The sequence below is a fragment of the Pristiophorus japonicus genome, chromosome 8 (genome assembly GCF_044704955.1).
Source record: "Pristiophorus japonicus isolate sPriJap1 chromosome 8, sPriJap1.hap1, whole genome shotgun sequence".
Taxonomy (NCBI): Eukaryota; Metazoa; Chordata; class Chondrichthyes; family Pristiophoridae; genus Pristiophorus; species Pristiophorus japonicus.
The window spans coordinates 4,177,200-4,202,745 of NC_091984.1; positions in this window are offsets into that span (position 1 = coordinate 4,177,200).

Below are 25,546 nucleotides of genomic sequence, written 5' to 3' on the forward strand. Positions count from 1 at the left end.
GATATCTCGGGGTATGTATGGGAGATATCTCGGGGTATCTATGGCGGATATCTAGTGGTATCTATGGGGTATATCTAGGGGTTTCCAAGGGGGATATCTAGGGGTATCTATGGGGGATATCCAGTGGTATCTATGAGTGAAGGATATCTAATGGTATCTGTGAGGGATATCTCCCGGGTATCTACGATGGATATTGAGAGGTATCAATGAGGGATATCGAGGGGTATCTATGGGGGATAACTAGGGGTATCTATGGGGGATATCGAAGCGTATCCATGAGGGATATCGAGGGGTATCTATGAGGGACATCTCGGGGTATTTATTAGTGATATCTCGGTGTATGTATGGGGGATATCTAGGGGTATCTATGAGGGATATTGAGGGGTATTTATGAGGGATATTGAGGGGTATCTATGGGGGAATATCTAGGGGTATCTGTGAGGGATATTGAGTGGTATCTATGATCGATATTGAGGGGTATCTATGCGGGATATCGAGGGGTATCTATGAGGGATATCTTGGGGTATTTATTAGGGATATCTCGGTGTATGAATGGAGGATATCTAGGGGTATCTGTGAGCGATATCGAGGGGTATCTATGAGGGATATCCAGGGGTTTCTATGAGGGATATTGAGTGGTATCTATGAGCAATATTGAGGGGTATCTATGAGGGTTATCTCGGGGTATCTATGAGGGATATCGAGGGGTATCTATGGGGAATATCTAGGGGTATCTATGGGGGATATCTATTGGTATCTATGAGGGATATCTAGGGGTATCTATGGGGGATATCTAGGAGTATATATGGGGGTTATTTTGGAGTATTTATGAGGGATATCTATGGGGGATATCGAGGGCTATCCATGAGCAATATTGAGGGGTATCTCTGAGGGTTAACGCGGGGTATCTATGGGGATATCTCTGAGAATCTTTGAGGGCTATCTAGGGGCAACTATGGGGGAAATCTAGGGGTATCTATGGGGGATATTGAGGTGTATCTATGGGGGCTATCTCGGGGTATGTAAGAGGGATATCCCGGGGTATCTATGGGGGATATCCAGGGGTATCTATGGGGGATATCTAGGGGTAACTATGGGAGACATATTCGGGTATCTATGCGGAATATCTAGGGTATCTATTGGGCATATCTCGGGGTATCTATGGGGGATATTGAGGCGTATATATGGGGGTTATCCTTGAGTATCTATGTGGGATATCTAGGGGTATCTATGGGGGACATCGAGGGCTATCTATTAGTGACATCTAGGGGGATATTGAGGGGTATCAATGAGGGATATCTCGTGGTATCTAAGAGGGATATCTCAGAGAATCTACGGGGGATATTGAGAAGTATCTATGAGGGATATCCAGAGATATCGATGGGGGATAACTCGGGGTATCTAAGGGGATATCGAGGGGTATCTATGAGGGATATCGAGGGGTATTTTTGAGCTGATATCTCAGGGTATCTATGATGTATATCTCAGGGTACCCATGAGGGATATCGAGGGGTATCTATGAGGGATATCGAGGGGTATCTATGAGGGACATTTCGTGGTATCTATGAGGGATATCTTGGTGTAACTATGAGGGATATCGAGGGGTATCTATGAGGGACATCTCGGGGTATCTATGAGGGATATCTTGGTATATCTATGGGGGATATCTAGGGGTATCTATGAGGGATATTGAAGGGTATCTATGAGGGATATCTCGGGGTTTCTATGAGGGATATTGAGGGGTATCTATGAGGGATATCTAGGGGTATCTATGAAGGATATTGAGGGGTATGTATGAGGGATATCTTGGGGTATCTATAAGGGATATCACGGGGTATCTATGAGGGATATCGAGGGGTATCTATGGGGGTTATCTCGGGGAATCTATGAGGGATATCGAGGGGTATCTATGAGGGATTTCTAGGGGTATGCATGAGGGACATCGAGGGGTATCTATGGGAGATATCTCGGGGTACATATGAGGGATATCTCGGTATATCTATGGGGGATATCTATGGGTATCTATGGGGGATATCTATGGGTATCTATGAGGGATATAAAGGTGTATCTATGAGGGATATGTAGGGGTATCTATGAGGAATATCGAGGGGTATCTATGAGGGATATCTAGGGGTATCAATGGGGGATATCTGGGGGTTTCTATGAGGGATATCTCGGGGTATCTATGGGGGATATCGAGGGGTATCTATGGAGGATATATCGGGGTATCTATGAGGGATATCTAGAGGTATCTATGAGGGCTATTGAGTGGAATCTATGAGGGATATTAAGGGGTATCTATGAGGGATATCTCGGGGTATCTATGAGGGATATCTCGGGGTATGTATGAGGGTTATCCCGGGGTATCTATGGGGGATATTGAGGGGTATCTATGGGGGCTATCGATGGTTATCTAGGTGGGATGTCTGGGGCTTTCTATGGGAGATATCGAGGGGTATCTTTGGGGGATGTATTGTAGTATCTACGAGAGATGTCTAGGGGTATCTGTGAGGGATATCTCGGGGTATCCATGGGGGACATCTCGGGGTATCTATGGGGGATATCTCGGGGTATCTATGGGGGATATCTCGGCATATTTATGGGGGATATCTAGGGGTGTCTACGACGCATATCTAGGGGTATCTATGACGGATATCTAGGGGTGTCTATGGGAGATATCTCAGGGTATCTATGAGGGACATCTCGGAGTGTATATGAGGGTTATCTCAGTGTATCTATGGGGGATATCTAGGGGTATCTGTGAGGGATATCTAGTGGTATCTATGGGGGGATATCTAGGGGTATCTATGGGGGATATCTCAGGGTATCTATGACGGATATCTAGGGGTATCTATGGGAGATATCTCGGGGTATCTATGAGGGATATTGAGGGGTATCTATGAAGGATATAGAAGGATATCTATGGGGGATATCTAGGGGTATCTATGAGACATATCGAGGGGTATCTATGAGGGAAATCTAGGGGCATCTATGAGGGATATCCAGGAGTATCTATGGGGGATATCTAGGGGTATCTATGAGGGATATTGAGAGGTATCTATGAGGGATATTGAGAGGTATCTATGGGGGATATTGAGGGATATCTACGGGCGATATCTAGGGGTATCTATGAGGCATATCGAGGGGTATCTATGACGGATATCTAGGGGTATCTATAAGGGATATTACGGGGTATCTACGAGGGATATCGAGGGGTATCTATGAAGGATATTGAGGGGTATGTATGAGGGATATCTTGGGGTATCTATAAGGGATATTACGGGGTATCTATGAGGGATATCGAGGGGTATCTATGGGGGATATCTAGGGGTCTCTATGAGGGATATTGAAGGGTATCTATGAGGGATACCTAGGGGTTTCTATGAGGGATATTGAAGGGTATCTATGAGGGATATCTAGGGGTATCTATGAAGAATATTGAGGGGTATGTATGAGGGATATCTTGAGGTATCTATAAGGGATATCACGGGGTATCTATGAGGGATATCGAGAGGTATCTATGGGGGTTATCTAGGGGAATCTATGAGGGATATCGAGGGGTATCTATGAGGGATTTCTAGGGGTATGCATGAGGGACATCGAGGGGTATCTATGGGAGATATCTCGGGGTACATATGATGGATATCTCGGTATATCTATGGGGGATATCTATGGGTATCTATGGGGGATATCTATGGGTATCTATGAGGGATATAAAGGTGTATCTATGAGGGATATCTAGGGGTATCTATGGGAGATATCTCGGGGTATCTATGAGGGATATTGAGGGGTATCTATGAAGGATATAGAAGGATATCTATGGGGGATATCTAGGGGTATCTATGAGACATATCGAGGGGTATCTATGAGGGAAATCTAGGGGCATCTATGAGGGATATCCAGGAGTATCTATGGGGGATATCTAGGGGTATCTGTGAGGGATATTGAGAGGTATCTATGAGGGATATTGAGAGGTATCTATGGGGGATATTGAGGGATATCTACGGGCGATATCTAGGGGTATCTATGAGGCATATCAAGGGGTATCTATGAGGGATATTGAGGGGTATCTATGAAGGATATAGAAGGGTATCTATGGGGGATATCTAGGGGTATCTATGAGACATATCGAGGGGTATCTATGAGGGAAATCTAGGGGCATCTATGAGGGATATCCAGGAGTATCTATGCGGGATATCTAGGGGTATCTATGAGGGATATTGAGAGGTATCTATGAGGGATATTGAGAGGTATCTATGGGGGATATTGAGGGATATCTACGGGCGATATCTAGGGGTATCTATGAGGCATATCGAGGGGTATCTATGAGTGATATCGAGGGGTATCTATGAGGGATATCTCGGGGTATCTCTGGGGGATATCTCAGGGTCTCTGTGAGGGATATGTAGGGGTATCTATGAGGGATACCTAGGTGTATCTGTGGGGGATTTCTGGGGATTTCTATGAGGGATATCTCGGGATATCCATGGGGGCTATCTCGGGGTATGTAAGAGGGATATCCCAGGGTATCTATGGGGTTTATCCAGGGGTATCCATGGGGGATATGCAGGGGTGTCTATGGGAGATATTGAGAGGTATCTATGGGCGATATCTAGCGGTAGCTATGGGGGACATCTTTGGGTATCTATGGGGAATATCTAGGGTATCTATTAGGCATATCTCAGGGTATCTATGGAGGGTATCGAGGCGTATCTATGGGGATTAATGTGCAAAGTTAAAGCACATGGGATTGGGGGTAGTGTGCTGACATGGATTGAGAACTGGTTGTCAGACAGGAAGCAAAGAGTAGGAATAAATGGGGACTTTTCAGAATGGCAGGCAGTGACTAGTGGGGTACCGCAAGGTTCTGTGCTGGGGCCCCAGCTGTTTACACTGTACATTAATGATTTAGACGAGGGGATTAAATGTAGTATCTCCAAATTTGCGGGTGACACTAAGTTGGGTGGCAGTGTGAGCTGCGAGGAGGATGCTATGAGGCTGCAGAGCGACTTGGATAGGTTAGGTGAGTGGGCAAATGCATGGCAGATGAAGGACAATGTGGATAAATGTGAGGTTATCCACTTGGTGGTAAAAACAGAGAGACAGACTATTATCTGAATGGTGACAGATTAGGAAAAGGGGAGGTGCAAAGAGACCTGGGTGTCATGGTACATCAGTCATTGAAGGTTGGCATGCAGGTACAGCAGGCGGTTAAGAAAGCAAATGGCATGTTGGCCTTCATAGCGAGGGGATTTGAGTACAGGGAGGTGTTGCTACAATTGTACAGGGCCTTGGTGAGGCCACACCTGGAGTATTGTGTACAGTTTTGGTCTCCTAACCTGAGGAAGGACATTCTTGCTATTGAGGGAGTGCAGCGAAGGTTCACCAGACTGATTCCCGGGATGGCGGGACTGACCTATCAAGAAAGACTGGATCAACTGGGCTTGTATTCACTGGAGTTCAGAAGAATGAGAGTGGACCTCATAGAAACGTTTAAAATTCTGACAGGGTTAGACAGGTTAGATGCAGGAAGAATGTTCCCAATGTTGGGGAAGTCCAGAACCAGGGGACACAGTCTAAGGATAAGGGGGAAGCCATTTAGGACCGAGATGAGGAGGAATCTCTTCACCCAGAGAGTGGTGAACCTGTGGAATTCTCTACCACAGAAAGTTGTTGAGGCCAATTCACTAAATATATTCAAAAAGGAGTTAGATGAAGTCCTTACTACTAGGGGAATCAAGGGGTATGGTGAGAAAGCAGGAATGGGGTACTGAAGTTGCATGTTCAGCCATGAACTCATTGAATGGCGGTGCAGGCTAGAAGGGCCGAATGGCCTACTCCTGCACCTATTTTCTATGTTTCTATGTTTCTATGTTATTCTGGAGTATCTATGAGGGATATCTAGGGGTACCTATGGGGGTTATTCTGGAGTATCTATGAGGGATATCTAGGGGTATGTATGGGAGATATCTCGGGCTATCTATGGCGGATATCTTGTGGTATCTATCGGGTATATCTAGGGGTATCCAAGGGGGATATCTAGGGGTATCTATGGGGGATATCCAGTGGTATCTATGAGTGAAGGATATCTAATGGTATCTGTGAGGGATATCTCCCGGGTATCTACAAGGGATATCGAGGGGTATCTATAAGGGATATCGAGGGGTATCTATGGGGCATAACTAGGGGTATCTATGGGGGATATCGAAGCGTATCCATGAGGAATATCGAGGGGTATCTATAAGGGACATCTCAGGGTATTTATTAGGGATATCTCGGTGTATGTATGGGGGATATCTAGGGGTATCTATGAGGGATATTGACTGGTATCTCTGAGCAATATTGAGGGGTATCTATGCGAGATATCGAGGGGTAGCTATGAGGGATATCTTGGGGTATCTTTTAGGGATATCTCGGTGTATGTATGGGGGATTTCTAGGGGTATCTATGAGGGATATTAAGGGGTATCTATGAGGGATATTTAGTGGTATCTATGAGCGATATTGAGGGGTATCTATGAGGGTTAACTCGGGGTATCTATGAGGGATATCTAGGGGTATCTATGAGGGATATTGAGGTGTATCTATGGGGGGTATCTAGGGGTATCTATGAGGGATATTGAGGGGTATCTACGCGGGATATCGAGGGGTATCTGTGAGGGATATCGAGGGGTATCTATGAGGTATATTGGGGGGTATCTATGCGGGATGTCGAGGGGTATCTATGGGGGATATTGAGTGGTATCTATGAGGGATATCCAGGGGTATCTATGAGGGATATTGAGTGGTATCTATGAGCAATATTGAGGGGTATCTATGAGGGTTATCTCAGGGTATCTATGAGGGATATCGAGGGGTATCTTTGGGGAATATCTAGGGGTATCTATGGGGGATATCTATTGGTATCTATGAGGGATATCTAGGGGTATCTATGGGGGATATATATTGGTATCTATGAGGGATATCTAGGGGTATCTATGAGGGATATCTAGGGGTATCTATGGAGGATATCTAGGGGTTTCTATGAGGGATATTGAGGGGTATCTATGAGGGATATTGAGGAGTATCCATGTGGGATATCGAGGGGTATCTACGGGCGATATCTAGGGGTATCTATGAGGTATATCAAGGTGTATCCAAGCGGGATATCGGGGTATCTCTGGGGTATATTGAGGGATATCGATGAGGGATATCTCGGGGTATCTCTGGGGGATATCTCGGGGTCTCTATGAGGGATATGTAGGGGTATCTATGAGGGATATCTAGGTGTATCCATGGGGGCTATCTCGGGGTATGTAAGAGAGATATTGAGGGTAATCTATGGGGGATATCGAGGGGTATCTACGGGCGATATCTAGGGGTACCTATGAGGCATATCAAGAGGTATCTAAGCGGGATATCAAGGGGTATCTCTGGGGTATATTGAGGGGTATCTATGAGGGATATCTCGGGGTATCTCTGGGGGATACCTCGGGGTCTCTATGAGGGATATGTAGGGGTATCTATGGGAGATATCTAGGTGTATCTGTGGGGGATGTCTGGGGATTTCTATGAGGGATATCTCGGGGTATCCATGGGGGCTATCTCGGGGTATGTAAGAGGGATATCCCAGGGTATCTATGAGGGATATCCAGGGGTATCTATGGGGGATATGCAGGGGTATCTATGGGAGATATCGAGAGGTATCTATGGGCCATATCTAGGGGTAACTATGGGGGACATCTTTGGGTATCTATGGGGAATATCTAGGGTATCTATTGGGCATATCTCTGGGTATCTATGGGGGATATCAAGGCGTATCTATGGGGGTTATTCTGGAGTATCTATGAGGGATAACTAGGGGTATTTATAGGGGATATCGAGGGCTATCTATGAGCGATACCTAGGGGTATCTATGGTGGATATCTAGTGGTATCTATGGGGTATATCTAGGGGTATCTAGGAGGGATATCCAGGGGTATCTATGAGTGAAGGATATCTAATGGTATCTGTGAGGGATATTTCCCGAGTATCGACGAGGGACATCGAGGGGTATCTATGAGGGATATCGAGGCGTATCTATGAGGGATATCGAGGGGTATCCATGGGGCATAACTAGGGGAATCTATGGGCGATATTGAAGCTTATCCATGAGGGATATCGAGGGGTATCTATGAGGGACATCTTGGGGTATTTATGAGGGATATCTCGGTGTATGTATGGGGGATATCTTGGGGTATCTATGAGGGATCTCTAGGGGTATCAATGAGGGATATTGAGTGGTATCTATGAGCGATATTGAGGGGTATCTATGAGGGTTATCTCGGGGTATCTATGAGGGATATCGAGGGGTATCTATGGGGAATATCTAGGGGTATCTATGGGGGATATCTATTGGTTATGAGGAATATCTAGGGGTATCTATGGGGGATATTTAGGGGTATCTATGGGGGATATCTCAGGGTATCTATGATGGATATCTAGGGGTATCTATGAGGGTTATTGAGGGATATCTATGGGCGATATCTAGGGGTATCTATGAGGCATATCGAGGGGTATCTAAGCAGGATATCAAGAGGTATCTCTGGGGTATATTGAGGGGTATCTGTGAGGGATATCTCGGGGTATCTCTGGGGGATATCTCGGGGTCTCTATGAGGGATATGTAGGGGTATCTATGAGGGATATCTAGGTGTATTTGTGGAGGATTTCTGGGGATTTCTATGAGGGATATCTCGGGGTATCCATGGGGGCTATCTCGGGGTATGTAAGAGGGATATTCCAGGGTATCTATGGGGGATATCCAGGGATATCTCTGGGGGATTTGCAGGGCTATCTATGGGAGATATCGAGAGGTATCTATGGGCGATATCTAGGGGTAACTATGGGGGACATCTTTGGATATCTATGGGGAATATCTAGGGTATCTATTGAGCATATCTCTGGGTATCTATGGGGGATATCAAGGCGTATCTATGGGGGTTATTCTGGAGTATCTATGAGGGATATCTAGGGGTATCTATGGGGGATATCGAGGGCTATCTATGAGCGATACCTAGGGGTATCTATGGGAGATATCTAGGGGTATCTATGGAGGGATAACTAGGGTAATCTATGTGGGATGTCGAGATGTATCTATGAGGGATATCGAGGGGTATCTATGAGGGATATCTAGGGGTAACTATGAGGGACATTGAGTGGTATCCATGAAGGATATCTTGGGGTATCTATGAGGGATATCTCGGGATATCTATGAGGGATATCGAGGGGAATCTATGAGGGATATCTAGGGGTATTTATGGGGTATATCTAGTGGTATCTATGAGGTATATCGAGTGGTATCTATGAGGGATATTGAGGGGTATCTATGAGGGATATCTTGGGGTATCTATGGGGGATATCTAGGGGTATCTATGGGGGATATATCGGGGTATCTATGATGGATATCGAGGGGTATCTATGGGGAATATCTAGGGATATCTATGAGGGATATCTAGGGGTATCTATGAGGGATATCTAGTGGTATCTATTGGGGATATCAAGGGTTATCTATGGGGGATATCTCGGGGTATCTATGATGGCTATCTAGGGCTATCTATGAGGGATATATCGGGTATCTCAGGGGGATATCTCGGGGTCTCTATGAGGGATATCTAGGGGTATCTATGAGGAATAGCTAGGGGTATCTATGGGGGTTTTCTGGGGATTTCCAGGAGGGATAGCTCGGGGTATCTATGGAGGCTTTCTCGGGGAAGGGAAGAGGGATATCCCAGGGTATCTATGGGGCATATCCAGGGGTATCTATGGGGGATATCCAGGGGTATCTATGGGAGATATCAAGGGGTATCTATGGCGGATATCTAGTGGTATCTGGGAGGGATATCTAGGTGTCTCTATGAGGGGTATCTAGGGGTATCTATGAGGGATATCGAGGGATATCTATGAGGGATATTGAGGGGTATCTATGGGTGATACTGAGTGGTATCTATGAGGGATATTGAGGTGTATGTATGAGGGATATTCAGGTGTATCTATGGGGGATATCAAGGGGTTTCTATGAGTGATATCTCGGGGTATCTCAGGGGGATATCTCGGGGTTTCTATGAGGGATATCTAGGGGTATCTATGAGGGATATCTAGGGGTATCTATGGAGGGATAACTAGGGGTATCTATGGGGGCTGTCGAGATGTATCTATGAGGAATATCGAGGGGTATCTATGAGGGATAACTAGGGGTATCTATGAGGGATATTGAGGGGTATCTATGAGGGATATCTAGGGGTATCTATGAAGGATATTGAGTGGTATCTATGATAGGTATTGAGGGGTATCTATGGGTGGTATCTTGGGGTATCTATGAGGGATATTGAGGGGTATCTATGGGTGGTATCTTGGGGTATCTATGAGGGATATTGATGGGTATCTATGAGGGATATTGAGGGGTATCTATGGGGGATATTGAGGGGTATCTATGGGGGATATTGAGGGTATCTACGGGCGATATCTAGGAGTATCTATGAGTCATATCGAGGGGTATCTATGAGTGATATCGAGGGGTATCTATGAGGGATATCTCGGGGTATCTCTGGGGGATATCTCAGGGTCTCTATGAGGGATATGTAGGGGTATCCATGAGGGATACCTTGGTGTATCTGTGGGGGATTTCTGGGGATTTCTATGAGGGATATCTCGGGATATCTATGGGGGCTATCTCGGTGTATGTAAGAGGGATATCCCAGGGTATCTATGGGGGTTATCCAGGGGTATCCATGGGGGATATGCAGGGGTATCTATGGGAGATAACAAGAGGTATCTATGGGCAATATCTAGCGGTAACTATGGGGGATATCTTTGAGTATCTATGGGGAATATCTAGGGTATGTATTGGGCATATCTCGGGGTATCTATGGAGGGTATCGAGGCGTATCTATGGGGGTTATTCTGGAGTATCTATGAGGGATATCTCGGGGTATCTATGGGGGTTATTCTGGAGTCTCTATGAGGGATATCTAGGGGTATGTATGGGAGATATCTCGGGGTATCTATGGCGGATATCTAGTGGTATCTATGGGGTATATCTAGGGGTATCCAAGGGGTATATCTAATGGTATCTGTGAGGGATATCTCCCGGGTATCTACGAGGGGATATTGAGGGGTATCTATGAAGGATATCGAATGGTATCTATGGGGGATACCTAGGGGTATCTATGGGGGATATCGAAGCGTATCCATGAGGGATATCGAGGGGTATCTATGAGGGACATCTCGGGATATTTATTAGGGATATCTTGGTGTATGTATGGGGGATATCTAGGGGTATCTATGAGGGATATCTAGGGGTATCTATGAGGGATATCTCGTGGTATCTATGGGGGATATCAAGGGTTATCTATGGGGGATATCTCGGGGTATCTATGATGACTATCTAGGGCTATATATGAGGGATATATCGGGTATCTCAGGTGGATATTTCGGGGTCTCTATGAGGGATATCTAGGGGTATCTATGAGGAATAGCTAGGGGTATCTATGGGGGTTTTCTGGGGATTTCCAGGAGGGATAGCTCGGGGTATCTATGGGGGCTTTCTCAGGGTAGGTAAGAGGGATATCCCAGGGTATCTATGGGGCATATCCAGGGGTATCTATGGGGGATATCGAGGGGTATCTATGGGAGATATCGAGGGGTATCTATGGCGGATATCTAGTGGTATCTATGAGGGATATCTAGGTGTCTCTATGAGGGGTATCTAGGGGTATCTATGAGGGATATCGAGGGATATCTATGAGGGATATTGAGGGGTATCTATGGGTGATACTGAGTGGTATCTATGAGGGATATTGAGGTGTATGTATGAGGGATATTCAGGTGTATCTATGGGGGATATCAAGGGGTTTCTATGAGTGATATCTTGGGGTATCTCAAGGGGATATCTCGGGGTTTCTATGAGGGATATCTAGGGGTATCTATGAGGGATATCTAGGGGTATCTATGGAGGGATAACTAGGGGTATCTATGGGGGCTGTCGAGATGTATTTATGAGGAATATCGAGGGGTATCTATGTGGGACAACTAGGGGTATCTATGAGGGATATTGAGGGGTATCTATGAGGGATATCTAGGGGTATCTATGAAGGATATTGAGTGGTATCTATGATAGATATTGAGGGGTATCTATGTGTGGTATCTTGGGGTATCTATGAGGGATATTGATGGGTATCTATGAGGGATTTTGAGGGGTATCTATGGGGGATATTGAGGGGTATCTATGGGCGATATCTAGGGGTATCTATGAGGCATATGGAGGGGTATCTACGAGTGATATCGAGGGGTATCTATGAGGGATATCTCGGGGTATCTCTGGGGGATATCTCAGGGTCTCTATGAGGGATATGTAGGGGTATCTATGAGGGATACCTTGGTGTATCTGTGGGGGATTTCTGGGGATTTCTATGAGGGATATCTCGGGATATCTATGGGGGCTATCTCGGGGTATGTAAGAGGGATATCCCAGGGTATCTATGGGGGTTATCCAGGGGTATCCATGGGGGATATGCAGGGGTATCTATGGGAGATATCGAGAGGTATCTATGGGCAATATCTAGCGGTAACTATGGGGGACATCTTTGGGTATCTATGGGAAATATCTAGGGTATGTATTGGGCATATCTCGGGGTATCTATGGAGGGTATCGAGGCGTATCTATGGGGGTTATTCTGGAGTATCTATGAGGGATATCTAGGGGTATCTATGGGGGTTATTCTGGAGTCTCTATGAGGGATATCTAGGGGTATGTATGGGAGATATCTCGGGGTATCTATGGCGGATATCTAGTGGTATCTATGGGGTATATCTAGGGGTATCCAAGGGGGATATCTAGGGGTATCTATGGGGGATATCCAGGGGTATCCATGAGTGAAGGATATCTAATGGAATCTGTGAGGGATATCTCCCGGGTATCTACGAGGGATATCGAGGGGTATCTATGAAGGATATCGAGGGGTATCTATGGGGGATACCTAGGGTTATCTATGGGGGATATCGAAGCGTATCCATGAGGGATATCGAGGTGTATCTATGAGGAACATCTCGGGGTATTTATTAGGGATATCTTGGTGTATGTATGGGGGATATCTAGGGGTATCTATGAGAGATATTGAGGGGTATTTATGAGGGATATTGAGGGGTATCTATGGGGGAATATCTAGGGGTATCTCTGAGGGATATTGAGTGGTATCTATGAGCGATATTGACAGGTATTATGCGGGATATCGAGGGGTACCTATGAGGGATACCTCGGGGTATTTATTAGGGATATCTCGGTGTATGTATGGGGGATATCTAGGGGTATCTATGAGGGATATTGTGCGGTATTTATGAGGGATATTGAGGGTTATCTATGGGGGAATATCTCGGGGTATCTATGAGGGATATTGAGTGGTAATATGAGCGATATTGAGGGGTATCTATGAGGGTTAACTCGGGGTACCTATGAGGGATATCTAGGGGTATCTATGAGGGATATTGAGGTGTATCTATGTGGGATATCTAGGGGTTTCTATGAGGGATATAGTGGGGTATCTATACGGGATATCAAGGGGTATCTATGAGGGATATCGAGGGGTATCTATGAGGTTTATCGAGGGGTATCTATAAGGGATATCGAGGGGTATCTATAGGGGATATCTCGGGGTATATATGAGAGATATTGAGGGGTATCTATGCGGGATGTCAAGGGGTATCTATGGGGGATATTGAGTGGTATCTATGAGGGATATCCAGGGGTATCTATGAAAGATATCCAGGGGTATCTATGAGCAATATTGAGGGGTATCTATGAGGGTTATCTTGGGGTATCTATGAGTGATATCGAGGGGTATCTATGGGGAATATCTATTGGTATCTATGACGGATATCTAGGGGTATCTGTGGGGGATAACTAGGGGTATCTATGGAGGATATCACAGGGTATCTATGACGGATATCTATGTGTATCTATGGGGGATATCGAGGGGTTTCTATGAGGGATATTGAGGGGTATCTATGAGGGATATTGAGGGGTATCTATGGGGGATATCAAGGGGTATCTACGGGCGATATCTAGGGGTATCTATGAGGCATATCGAGGGGTATCTAAGCGGGATATCAACGGGTATCTCTGTGGTATATTGAGGGGTATTTATGAGGGATACCTCGGGGTATCTCTGGGGGATATCTCGAGGTATGTAAAAGGGATATCCAAGGGTATCTATGGGGGATATCTCAGGGTACCTATGATGGATATCTAGGGGTATCTATGGGGGATATCTAGGGGTTTCTATGAGGGATATTGAGGGGTACCTATGAGGGATATTGAGGGGTATCTATGGGGGATATCGAGGGGTATCTACGGGCGATATCTAGGGGTCTCTATGAGGGATATTGAGGGGTATCTATGAAGGATATAGAAGGGTATCTGTGGGGGATATCGAGGGGTATCTATGAGACATATCAAGAGGTATCTAAGCGGGATATCAAGGGGTATCTCTGGGGTATATTGAGGGGTATCTATGAGGGATATCTCGGGGTATCTCTGGGGGATATCTCGAGGTCTCTATGAAGGATATTGAGGGGTATCTATGGGGAATATCTAGGGTATCTATTGGGCATATCTCTGGGTATCTATGGGGGATATCAAAGCGTATCTATGGGGGTTATTCTAGAGTATCTATGAGGGATATCTAGAGGTATCCATCGGGGATATCGAGGGCTATCTATAAGCGATACCTAGGGGTATCTATGGTGGATATCTAGTGGTATCTATGGGGTATATCTTGGTGTATCCATGGGGTATATCTAGCGGTATCTATGAGGGATATCCAGGGGTATCTATGAGTGAAGGATATCTAATGGTATCTGTGAGGGATATTTCCCGAGTATCGACGAGGGATATCGAGGCGTATCTATGAGGGATATCGAGGCGTATCCATGGGGTATATCTTGGGGTATCTATGAGAGATATTGAGGGGTATTTATGAGGGATATTGAGAGGTATCTATGGGGGCTATCTAGGGGTATCTATGAGGGATATCTAGGGTTATCTATGAGGGATATTGAGTGGTATCTATGAGCGATATTGAGGGATATCTATGAGGCTTAACTCAGTGTATCTATGAGGGATATCTAGGGGTATCTATGAGGTATATTTAGGGGTATTTATGGGTGATATCTAGGAGTATCTATGAGGGATATCTTGGGGTATCTATGGGGTATATCTAGGGGTAACAATTGGGGATATCTCGGGGTATCTATGGGGAATATTGAGGTGTATCTATGAGGGATATCTAGGTGTCTCTATGAGGGTTATCTAGGGGTATCTATGAGGGATATTGAGGTATATCTATGAGGGATATTGAGGGTATCTATGGGTGATACTGAGGGGTATCTATGAGGGATATTGAGGGGTATGTATGAGGGATATTGAGGGGTATCTATGGGGGATATCAAGGGGTTTCTATGAGTGATATCTCGGGGTATCTTAGGGGGATATCTCGGGGTATCTATGAGGGATATCTAGGGGTATCTATGGAGGGATAACTAGGGGTATCTATGTGGGATGTCGAGATGTATCTCTGAGGGATATCGAGGGGTATCTGTGACAGATATCTAGGGGTATCTATGAGGGATATCTAGGGGTTTCTATGAGGGATATTGAGTGGTAGCTATGAGGGATATCTAGGGTGTCTATGAAGGATATTGAGTGGTATCTATAATATCGAGGGGTATCTATGGGTCGTATCTTAGGGTATCTATGAGGGATATTGAGGGCTGTCTATGAGGGATATCTAGGGGTATCCATGAGGAATATTGAGGGGTATCTATGGGAGATATCTCGGGGTATATATGAGGGATATCTCGGTGTATCTATGGGAGATATCTATGGGGATCTATGAGGGATATCGAGGGGTATCTAGGGGTATCTATGAGGGATAAAGAGAGGTATCTATGAGGGATATCTAGGGGTAACTATGAGGGACATTGAGTGGTATCTATGAGGGATATCGAGGGGTATCTATGAGGGATATTGAGGGGCATCTATGAGGGATATCTAGTGGTAACTATGAGGGATATTGAGTGGTATCTATGAAGGATATCTTGGGGTATCTATGAGGGATCTCTCGGGATATCTATGAGGGATATCAAGGGGAATCTATGAGGGATATCTAGGGGTATCTATGGGGAATATCTTGGGGTATCTATGAGGGTTATCTAGGGGCATGTATGAGGGATATCTCAGGGTATCTATGAGGGATATCAAGGAGTATCTATGAGGGATATCGAGGGGTATCTATGGAGAATATCTAGGGGTATCTATGAGGGATATCTAGGGTTATCTATGAGGGATATCTAGTGGTATATATGGGGGATATCAAAGGTTATCTATGGGGGATATCTCGGGGTATCTATGATGGCTATCTAGGGCTATCTATGAGGGATATATTGGGTATCACAGGGGGATATCTAGTGGTAACTATGAGGGATATCAAGGGGTATCTATGAGGGATATTGAGGGGCATCTATGAGGGATATCTCGTGGTATCTACAAGGGATATTGAGGGGTATCTATGAAGGATATCTCGGGGTATCTATGAGGGATATCTCGGGATATCTATGAGGGATATCAAGCGGAATCTATGAGGGATATCGAGGGGTATCTATGGGGGATAACGAGGAGTATCTACGGTGGATATCTAGGGATATCTATGAGGGATATCGAGTGGTATCTATGAGGGATATTGAGGAGTATCTATGATGGATATCTCGGGGTATCTATGGGGGATATCTGTGGGTTTCCATGCGGGATATCACGGGGTAACTATGAGGGATATCTAGGGGTATCTATGAGGGTTTTCTGGGGATTTCCAGGAGGGATAGCTCGGGGTATCTATGGGGGCTTTCTCAGGGTATGTAAGAGGGATATCCCAGTGTTTCTATGGGGCATATCCAGGGGTATCTGTGGGGTATATGCCGGGTTATCTATGGGAGATATCGAGGGGTGTCTATGGGGGATATCTAGGGGTATCTATGGGGGATCTCAAGGGGTATCTATGAGGGATACCCAGGGGTATCTATGCTATCTAGAGTGTCTATGGGGGATATCTAAGGTATCTATGGGGGATATCTAGGGGTATCTATGAGTGAAGGATATCTAGTGGTATCTATGAGGGATATCTCTGGGTATCTACGAGGGATATCAAGGGGTATCTATGGGGATAACTAGGGGTATCTATGGAGGATATTGAAGCGTATCCATGAGTGATATCGAGAGTTATCTATGAGCGATATCTAGGGGTACCCATGAGGAATATCAAGGGGTATCTATGAGGGATATCTGGATGTACCTATGGGGGACATCTAGGGGTATCTATGAGGGATATCGAGGGGTATCTATGGGAGCTATCTCGGGGTATCTATGAAGGACATCTCGGGGTACATATGAGGGATATCCCGGTATATCTATGGGGGATATCTAAGGGTATCTATGAGGGATATTGACAGGTATTTATGAGGGATATTGAGGGGTATCTATGAGGGATATCCCGGGGTAACTATGAGGGATATTGAGTGGTATCTATGCGCGATATTGAGGGGTATCTATGAGGAATATCTCGGGTATCTATGAGGGATATCTCAGGGTATCTATGAGGGATATCTCAGGGTATCTATGAGGGATATTGAGGGGTATATCTGGGAGATATCGAGGTGTATCTATGAGGTATATCTCGGGGTATCTATGGGGGATATATCGGGGTATCTATGAGGGATATCTAGGGGTATCTATGAGGGATATCTAGGGGTATCTATGCGGGATATCTGGGGGTTTCTATGAGTGATATCTCGGGATATCTATTGGGGATATCTGGGGGTATCTATGAGGGATATCTCGGGGTATCTATGAGTGATATCTCGGGGTATGTATGAGGAATATCCCGGAGTATCTATGGGGGATATCAAGGTATATCTATGGGGTATGTCTAGTGGTCTCTATGGGAGATATCGATGGGTATCTACGTGGGATGTCTGGGGGTATCTGTGTGGGATAACGAGGGGTAAGTATGGGGGCTGTATCGGGGTATCTACAAGGGATGTCTAGGGGCATTAGTGGGGGATATCGAGGGATATCTATGAAAGATTTCTAGGTGTATCTATGAAGGATATCTCAGGGTATCTATGAGGGATATCTAGGGGTATCTATGAGGAATAGTGATGGGTATATATGGGAGATATCGAGGGGTATCTATGAGGGATATCTCGGGATTTCTATGAGGAATATCTAGGGGTATCTATGAGGGATATCTAGGGTTATCTATGGAGGGATAACTAGGGGTATCTATGGGGGCTGTCGAGATGTATCAATGAGGGATATTGAGGGGTATCTATGAGGGATATCTTGGGGTATCTATGAGGGATATTGATGGGTATCTATGAGGGATATCTAGGGGTATCCATGAGGGATATCGAGGGGTATCTATGGGAGATATCTCGGGGTACATATGAGGGATATCTCAGTGTATCTATGGGGGATATCTATGGGGATCTATGAGGGATATCCAGGGGTATCTTTGGGGGATATGCAGGGGTATCTGTGGGAGATATCGAGGGGTATCTATGGGGGATATCTAGCGGTATTTATGGGGGATACCTAGGGGTATCTATGAGGGATACCCAGGGGTATCTATGATATCTAGAGGTGTCTATGGGGGATATCTAAGGTATCTATGGGGAATATCTAGGGGTATCTATGAGTGAAGGATATCTAGTGGTATCTATGAGGGATATCTCCGGGTATCTACGAGGGATATCAAGGGGTATCTATGGTGGATAACTAGGGGTATCTATGGGGGATATTGAAGCGTATCCATGAGGGATATCGAGGGGTATCTATGAGGGATATCTAGGGGTATCCATGAGGGACATCTCGGGTATTCTATGAGGAACATCTCGGGGTATCTATGAGGGTTATCTCCGTGTAACTCTGGAGGATATCTAACGGTATTTACGGGGGATATCTCGGAGTATCTATGAGGGATATCTAGGGCTATCTATGCGGGATAACTATGGGTACCTATGGGGAATATCGAGGGGTATCTATGAGGGATATCGAGGGTTATCTATGAGGGAAATCTAGGGGTACCCATGAGGGATATCAAGGGGTATCTATGAGGGATATCTTGATGTATCTATGAAGGATATCTAGGGGTATCTATGAGGGATATCAAGGGGTATCTATGGGGGGTATCTAGGGGTATCTATGAGGGATATTGAGGTGCATCTATGGGGGACATCTAGGGGTATCTATGAGGAATATCGAGGGGTATCTATGGGAGATATCTCGGGGTATCTATGAGGGACATCTCGGGGTACATATGAGGGATATCTCGGTATATCTATGGGGGATATCTAAGAGTATCTATGAGGGATATCTCGGGGTAACTATGAGGGATATTGAGTGGTATCAATGCGCGATATTGAGGGGTATCTATGAGGGATATCTCGGGGTATCTATGAGGGATATCTAGGGGTATCTATGAGGGATATCTAGGGGTATCTATGCGGGATATCTGGGGGTTTCTATGAGTGATATCTCGGGATATCTATTGGGGATATCTGGGGGTATCTATGAGGGATATCTCGGGGTATCTATGAGTGATATCTCGGGGTATGTATGAGGAATATCCCGGAGTATCTATTGGGGATATCAAGGTGTATCTATGGGGTATATCTAGTGGTCTCTATGGGAGATATCGATGGGTATCTACGTGGGATGTCTGGGGGTATCTGTGTGGGATATCAAGGGGTAAGTATGGGGGCTGTATCGGGGTATCTATGAGGGATATTGTCGGGTATCTGTGGGGGATATTGTGGGGTGTCGATGGGGGATATCTCGGGATATCTATGGGGGATATCTAGCGGTATCTATGGGGATATCTCTGGGTATCTGTGTGGGACATTGAGGGTCAACTATGAGCCATACCTAGTGGTATCTATGGGATATATCCTGGCATATCTATGGGGGATATCTAGGGGTATCTATGGGGATATCTCGGGGTATCTATGAGCGATATTGTGGGGTATCTATGAGGGATATTGAGGGGTATCTATGAGGGATATCGAGGGATATCTATGAGGGATATTGAGGGGTATCTATGGGTGATACTGAGTGGTATCTATGAGGGATATTGAGGTGTATGTATAAGGGATATTCAGGGTATCTATGGGGGATATCAAGGGGGTTCTATGAGTGATATCTCGGGGTATCTCAGGGGGATATCGCGAGGTTTCTATGAGGGATATCTAGGGGTATCTATGAGGGATATCTAGGGGTATCTATGGAGGGATAACTAGGGGTATCTATGGGGGCTGTCGAGATGTATCTATGAGGGATATCGAGGGGTATCTATGAGGGATAACTAGGGGTATCTATGAGGGATATTGAGGGGTATCTATGAGGGATATCGAGGGATATCTATGAGGGATATTGAGGGGTATCTATGGGTGATACTGAGTGGTATCTATGAGGGATATTGAGGTGTATGTATAAGGGATATTCAGGGTATCTATGGGGGATATCAAGGGGGTTCTATGAGTGATATCTCGGGGTATCTCAGGGGGATATCGCGAGGTTTCTATGAGGGATATCTAGGGGTATCTATGAGGGATATCTAGGGGTATCTATGGAGGGATAACTAGGGGTATCTATGGGGGCTGTCGAGATGTATCTATGAGGGATATCGAGGGGTATCTATGAGGGATAACTAGGGGTATCTATGAGGGATATTGAGGGGTATCTATGAGGGATATCTTGGGGTATCTATGAAGGATATTGAGTGGTATCTATGAGAGATATTCAGGGGTATCTATAGGTGGTATCTTGGGGTATCTATGAGGGATATTGATGGGTATCTATGAGGGATATCGAGGGGTATCCATGAGGGATTACGAGGGGTATCTATGGGAGATATCGAGGGGTACATATGAGGGATATCTCGGTGTATCTATGGGGGATAAAGAGGGGCAACTATGAGGGATATTGGGTGATATCTATGAGGGATGTCGAGGGGTATCTATGAGGGATAACTAGGGGTATCTATGAGGGATATTGATGGGTATCTATGAGGGATATCTTGGGGTATCTATGAAGGATATTGAGTGGTATCTATGAGAGATATTCAGGGGTATCTATAGGTGGTATCTTGGGGTATCTATGAGGGATATTGATGGGTATCTTTGAGGGATATCGAGGGGTATCCATAAGGGATTACGAGGGGTATCTATGGGAGATATCTCGGGGTACATATGAGGGATATCTCGGTGTATCTATGGGGGATAAAGAGGGGCATCTATGAGGGATATCTAGGGGTAACTATGAAGGATATTGAGTGGTATCTATGAGGGATATCGAGGGGTATCTATGACGGATATTGAGGGGCATCTATGAGGGATATCTAGTGGTAACTATGAGGGATATCAAGGGGTATCTATGAGGGATATTGAGGGGCATCTATGAGGGATATCACGTGGTATCTACAAGGGATATTGAGGGGTATCTATGAAGGATATCTCGGGGTATCTATGAGGGATATCTCGGGATATCTATGAGGGATATCAAGCGGAATCTATGAGGGATATCGAGGGGTATCTATGGGGGATAACGAGGAGTATCTACGGTGGATATCTAGGGATATCTATGAGGGATATCGAGTGGTATCTATGAGGGATATTGAGGAGTATCTATGATGGATATCTCGGGGTAACTATGGGGGATATCTGTGGGTTTCCATGCGGGATGTCTCGGGGTAACTATGTGGGATATCTTGGGGTATCTATGAGGGTTTTCTGGGGATTTCCAGGAGGGATAGCTCGGGGTATCTATGGGGGCTTTCTCAGGGTATGTAAGAGGGATATCCCAGTGTTTCTATGGGGCATATCCAGGGGTATCTGTGGGGTATATGCAGGGTTATCTATCGGAGATATCGAGGGGTATCTATGGGGGATATCTAGGGGTATCTATGGGGGATCTCTAGGGGTATCTATGAGGGATACCCAGGGGTATCTATGCTATCTAGAGTGTCTATGGGGGATATCTAAGGTATCTATGGGGGATATCTAGGGGTATCTATGAGTGAAGGATATCTAGTGGTATCTATGAGGGATATCTCCGGGTATCTACGAGGGATATCAAGGGGTATCTATGGGGATAACTAGGGGCATCTATGGAGGATATTGAAGCGTATCCATGAGTGATATCGAGAGGTATCTATGAGGGATATCTGGGGGTATCCATGAGGGACATCTCGGGTATTCTATGAGGAACATCTCGGGGTATCTATGAGGGTTATCTCCGTGTAACTATGGAGGATATCTAGCGGTATCTACGGGGGATATCTCGGAGTATCTATGAGGGATATCTAGGGCTATCTATGGGGGATAACTATGGGTATCTATGGGGTATATCGAGGGGTATCTATGAGGGATATCGAGAGTTATCTATGAGCGATATCTAGGGGTACCCATGAGGGATATCAAGGGGTATCTATGAGGGATATCTGGATGTACCTATGGGGGACATCTAGGGGTATCTATGAGGGATATCGAGGGGTATCTATGGGAGCTATCTCGGGGTATCTATGAAGGACATCTCGGGGTACATATGAGGGATATCTCGGTATATCTATGGGGGATATCTAAGGGTATCTATGAGGGATATTGACAGGTATTTATGAGGGATATTGAGGGGTATCTATGAGGGATATCTCGGGGTAACTATGAGGGATATTGAGTGGTATCTATGCGCGATATTGAGGGGCATCTATGAGGGATATCTCGGGTATCTATGAGGGATATCTCAGGGTATCTATGAGGGATATCTCAGGGTATCTATGAGGGATATTGAGGGGTATATATGGGAGATATCTAGGTGTATCTATGAGGGATATCTAGGGGTATCTATGCGGGATATCTGGGGGTTTCTATGAGTGATATCCCGGGATATCTATTGGGGATATCTGGGGGTATCTATGAGGGATATCTCGGGGTATCTATGAGTGATATCTCGGGGTATGTATGAGGAATATCCCGGAGTATCTATGGGGGATATCAAGGTGTATCTATGGGGTATATCTAGTGGTCTCTATGGGAGATATCGATGGGTATCTACGTGGGATGTCTGGGGGTATCTGTGTGGGATATCGAGGGGTAAGTATGGGGGCTGTATCGGGGTATCTACAAGGGATGTCTAGGGGCATTAGTGGGGGATATCGAGGGATATCTATGAAAGATTTCTAGGTGTATCTATGAAGGATATCTCAGGGTATCTATGAGGGATATCTAGGGGTATCTATGGAGGGATAACTAGGGGTATCTATGGGGGCTGTCGAGATGTATCTATGAGGGATATTGAGGGGTATCTATGAGGGATATCTAGGGCTATCTATGAGGGATATTGAGGGGTATCTAAGGGATATCTTGGGGTATCTATGAGGGATATTGATGGGTATCTATGAGGGATATCTAGGGGTATCCATGAGGGATATCGAGGGGTATCTATGGGAGATATCTCGGGGTACATATGAGGGATATCTCAGTGTATCTATGGGGGATATCTATGGGGATCTATGAGAGATATCCAGGGGTATCTTTGGGGGATATGCAGGGGTATCTGTGGGAGATATCGAGGGGTATCTATGGGGGATATCTAGCGGTATTTATGGGGGATACCTAGGGGTATCTATGAGGGATACCCAGGGGTATCTATGCTATCTAGAGGTGTCTATAGGGGATATCTAAGGTATCTATGGGGAATATCTAGGGGTATCTATGAGTGAAGGATATCTAGTGGTATCTATGAGGGATATCTCCGGGTATCTACGAGGGATATCAAGGGGTATCTATGGTGGATAACTAGGGGTATCTATGGGGGATATTGAAGCGTATCCATGAGGGATATCGAGGGGTATCTATGAGGGATATCTAGGGGTATCCATGAGGGACATCTCGGGTATTCTATGAGGAACATCTCGGAGTATCTATGAGGGATATCTAGGGCTATCTATGCGGGCTAACTATGGGTACCTATGGGGAATATCGAGGGGTATCTATGAGGGATATCGAGGGTTATCTATGAGGGAAATCTAGGGGTACCCATGAGGGACATCTCGGGTATTCTATGAGGAACATCTCGGGGTATCTATGAGGGTTATCTCCGTGTAACTCTGGAGGATATCTAACGGTATTTACGGGGGATATCTCGGAGTATCTATGAGGGATATCTAGGGCTATCTATGCGGGATAACTATGGGTACCTATGGGGAATATCGAGGGGTATCTATGAGGGATATCGAGGGTTATCTATGAGGGAAATCTAGGGGTACCCATGAGGGGTATCAAGGGGTATCTATGAGGGATATCTTGATGTATCTATGAAGGATATCTAGGGGTATCTATGAGGGATATCAAGGGGTATCTATGGGGGGTATCTAGGGGTATCTATGAGGGATATTGAGGTGCATCTATGGGGGACATCTAGGGGTATCTATGAGGAATATCGAGGGGTATCTATGGGAGATATCTCGGGGTATCTATGAGGGACATCTCGGGGTACATATGAGGGATATCTCGGTATATCTATGGGGGATATCTAAGAGTATCTATGAGGGATATCTCGGGGTAACTATGAGGGATATTGAGTGGTATCAATGCGCGATATTGAGGGGTATCTATGAGGGATATCTTGGGGTATCTATGAGGGATATCTAGGGGTATCTATGAGGGATATCTAGGGGTATCTATGCGGGATATCTGGGGGTTTCTATGAGTGATATCTCGGGATATCTATTGGGGATATCTGGGAGTATCTATGAGGGATATCTCGGGGTATCTATGAGTGATATCTCGGGGTATGTATGAGGAATATCCCGGAGTATCTATTGGGGATATCAAGGTGTATCTATGGGGTATATCTAGTGGTCTCTATGGGAGATATCGATGGGTATCTACGTGGGATGTCTGGGGGTATCTGTGTGGGATATCAAGGGGTAAGTATGGGGGCTGTATCGGGGTATCTATGAGGGATATTGTCGGGTATCTGTGGGGGATATTGTGGGGTGTCGATGGGGGATATCAAGGGATATCTATGGGGGATATCTAGCAGTATCTATGGGGATATCTCTGGGTATCTATGTGGGACATTGAGGGTCAACTATGAGCCATACCTAGTGGTATCTATGGGATATATCCTGGCATATCTATGGGGGATATCTAGGGGTATCTATGGGGATATCTCGGGGTATCTATGAGCGATATTGTGGGGTATCTATGAGGGATATTGAGGGGTATCTATGAGGGATATCGAGGGATATCTATGAGGGATATTGAGGGGTATCTATGGATGATACTGAGTGGTATCTATGAGGGATATTGAGGTGTATGTATAAGGGATATTCAGGGGTATCTATGGGGGATATCAAGGGGGTTCTATGAGTGATATCTCGGGGTATCTCAGGGGGATATCGCGAGGTTTCTATGAGGGATATC